At 45.2% G+C, this 2,500-nt stretch overlaps 7 non-coding genes and 1 pseudogene across 7 annotated transcripts in view; all 8 read right to left on the bottom strand.

The window, feature by feature from the left end:
- Positions 1–175: 175 nt before the first annotated feature.
- On the bottom strand, positions 176–294 carry LOC133428006 (5S ribosomal RNA). Its single transcript, XR_009773119.1, has one exon. It is a non-coding gene; the product is annotated as a 5S ribosomal RNA (ribosomal RNA).
- A 217-nt stretch (positions 295–511) lies between these two features.
- LOC133427978 (5S ribosomal RNA) lies at positions 512–630 on the bottom strand. The gene has a single exon (XR_009773092.1). It is a non-coding gene; the product is annotated as a 5S ribosomal RNA (ribosomal RNA).
- A 217-nt stretch (positions 631–847) lies between these two features.
- On the bottom strand, positions 848–966 carry LOC133427985 (5S ribosomal RNA). Its single transcript, XR_009773099.1, has one exon. It is a non-coding gene; the product is annotated as a 5S ribosomal RNA (ribosomal RNA).
- A 199-nt stretch (positions 967–1,165) lies between these two features.
- Positions 1,166–1,284, bottom strand: LOC133427971 (5S ribosomal RNA). The gene has a single exon (XR_009773086.1). It is a non-coding gene; the product is annotated as a 5S ribosomal RNA (ribosomal RNA).
- Positions 1,285–1,483: 199 nt separating this feature from the next.
- Positions 1,484–1,602, bottom strand: LOC133427994 (5S ribosomal RNA). Its single transcript, XR_009773107.1, has one exon. It is a non-coding gene; the product is annotated as a 5S ribosomal RNA (ribosomal RNA).
- Positions 1,603–1,801: 199 nt separating this feature from the next.
- LOC133427976 (5S ribosomal RNA) lies at positions 1,802–1,920 on the bottom strand. Its single transcript, XR_009773091.1, has one exon. It is a non-coding gene; the product is annotated as a 5S ribosomal RNA (ribosomal RNA).
- Positions 1,921–2,119: 199 nt separating this feature from the next.
- On the bottom strand, positions 2,120–2,238 carry LOC133428011 (5S ribosomal RNA; annotated as a pseudogene).
- A 199-nt stretch (positions 2,239–2,437) lies between these two features.
- Positions 2,438–2,500, bottom strand: part of LOC133427982 (5S ribosomal RNA) — a 119-nt gene continuing 56 nt past the window's right edge. The window contains exon 1 of the ribosomal RNA XR_009773096.1: positions 2,438–2,500. This exon is cut by the window's right edge and continues 56 nt beyond it. This is a non-coding gene — a ribosomal RNA (5S ribosomal RNA).

Raw genomic sequence — 2,500 nt, forward strand, 5'->3', positions numbered from 1 at the left:
TTATATGGAGTTGAAGATAAGTCATAGAATATAAGTCATTGATTTGTTGGTTTTATTTGTTGGAGTTAAAGTGCCTTAACCATGTGCAAAACACTTTAGGACGTGAGCTGTCGCTGTTACCATGTTGAAATATGTGTGGGTAGATTAAGCGAGAGCGTTCTCTGCTGGTTGAAAAAGCTTACAGCACCTGGTATTCCCAGGCGGTCTCCCATCCAACTACTAACCAGGCCCGACCCTGCTTAGATTCCGAGATCAGACGAGATCGGGCGCATCGAGGCTGGTATGGCCGTAAGCTGAAGCTGCAGCTTGAAATACCTCTTATATGGAGTTGAAGATAAGTCATATAATATAAGTCATTGATTTGTTGGTGATAATAATTTAGAAGTGCTTATTTGTTGGAGTTAAATTGCCTTAACCATGTGCAAAACACTTTAGGACGTGAGCTGTCGCTGTTACCACGTTGAAATATGTGTGGGTAGATTAAGCGAGAGCGCTCTCTGCTGGTTGAAAAAGCTTACAGCACCTGGTATTCCCAGGCGGTCTCCCATCCAAGTACTAACCAGGCCCGACCCTGCTTAGCTTCCGAGATCAGACGAGATCGGGCGCATCGAGGCTGGTATGGCCGTAAGCTGAAGCTGCAGCTTGAAATACCTCTTATATGGAGTTGAAGATAAGTCATATAATATAAGTCATTGATTTGTTGGTGATAATAATTTAGAAGCGCATTTTTGTTGGAGTTAAAGTGCCTTAACCATGTGCAAAACACTTTAGGACGTGAGCTGTCGCTGTTACCACGTTGAAATATGTGTGGGGAGATTAAGCGAGAGCTCTCTCTGCTGGTTGAAAAAGCTTACAGCACCTGGTATTCCCAGGCGGTCTCCCATCCAAGTACTAACCAAGACCGACCCTGCTTAGCTTCCGAGATCAGACGAGATCGGGCGCATCCAGGCTGGTATGGCCGTAAGCAGAAGCTGCAGCTTGAAATACCTCTTATATGGAGTTGAAGATAAGTCATAGAATATAAGTCATTGATTTGTTGGTTTTATTTGTTGGAGTTAAAGTGCCTTAACCATGTGCAAAACACTATAGGACGTGAGCTGTCGCTGTTACCACGTTGAAATTTGTGTGGGTAGATTAAGCGAGAGTGCTCTCTGCTGGTTGAAAAAGCTTACAGCACCTGGTATTCCCAGGCGGTCTCCCATCCAAGTACTAACCAGGCCCAACCCTGCTTAGCTTCCGAGATCAGACGAGATCGGGCGCATCCAGGCTGGTATGGCCGTAATCAGAAGCTGCAGCTTGAAATACCTCTTATATGGAGTTGAAGATAAGTCATAGAATATAAGTCATTGATTTGTTGGTTTTATTTGTCGGAGTTAAAGTGCCCTAACCATGTGCAAAACACTTTAGGACGTGAGCTGTCGCTGTTACCACGTTGAAATATGTGTGGGTAGATTAAGCGAGAGCGCTCTCTGCTGGTTGAAAAAGCTTACAGCACCTGGTATTCCCAGGCGGTCTCCCATCCAAGTACTAACCAGGCCCGACCCTGCTTAGCTTCCGAGATCAGACGAGATTGGGCGCATCCAGACTGGTATGGCCGTAAGCAGAAGCTGCAGCTTGAAATACCTCTTATATGGAGTTGAAGATAAGTCATAGAATATAAGTCATTGATTTGTTGGTTTTATTTGTTGGAGTTAAAGTGCCTTAACCATGTGCAAAACACTTTAGGACGTGAGCTGTCGCTGTTACCACGTTGAAATATGTGTGGGTAGATTAAGCGAGAGCGCTCTCTGCTGGTTGAAAATGCTTACAGCACCTGGTATTCTCAGGCGGTCTCCCATCCAGGTACTAACCAGGCCCGACCCTGCTTAGCTTCCGAGATCAGATGAGATCGGGCGCATCCAGGCTGGTATGGCCGTAAGCAAAATCTGCTGCTTGAAATACCTCTTATATGGAGTTGAAGATAAGTCATAGAATATAAGTCATTGATTTGTTGGTTTTATTTGTTGGAGTTAAAGTGCCTTAACCATGTGCAAAACACTTTAGGACGTGAGCTGTCGCTGTTACCATGTTGAAATATGTGTGGGTAGATTAAGCGAGAGCGTTCTCTGCTGGTTGAAAAAGCTTACAGCACCTGGTATTCCCAGGCGGTCTCCCATCCAACTACTAACCAGGCCCGACCCTGCTTAGATTCCGAGATCAGACGAGAAAGGGCGCATCCAGGCTGGTATGGCCGTAAGCAGAATATGCTGCTTGAAATACCTCTTATATGGAGTTGAAGATAAGTCATAGAATATAAGTCATTGATTTGTTGGTTTTATTTGTTGGAGTTAAAGTGCCTTAACCATGTGCAAAACACTTTAGGACGTGAGCTGTCGCTGTTACCACGTTGAAATATGTGTGGGTAGATTAAGCGAGAGCGCTCTCTGCTGGTTGAAAAAGCTTACAGCACCTGATATTCCCAGGCAGTCTCCCATCCAAGTACTAACCGGGCCCGACCCTG

This window comes from Cololabis saira, unplaced genomic scaffold, assembly GCF_033807715.1.
Source record: "Cololabis saira isolate AMF1-May2022 unplaced genomic scaffold, fColSai1.1 scf029, whole genome shotgun sequence".
Taxonomy (NCBI): domain Eukaryota; kingdom Metazoa; phylum Chordata; class Actinopteri; order Beloniformes; family Belonidae; genus Cololabis; species Cololabis saira.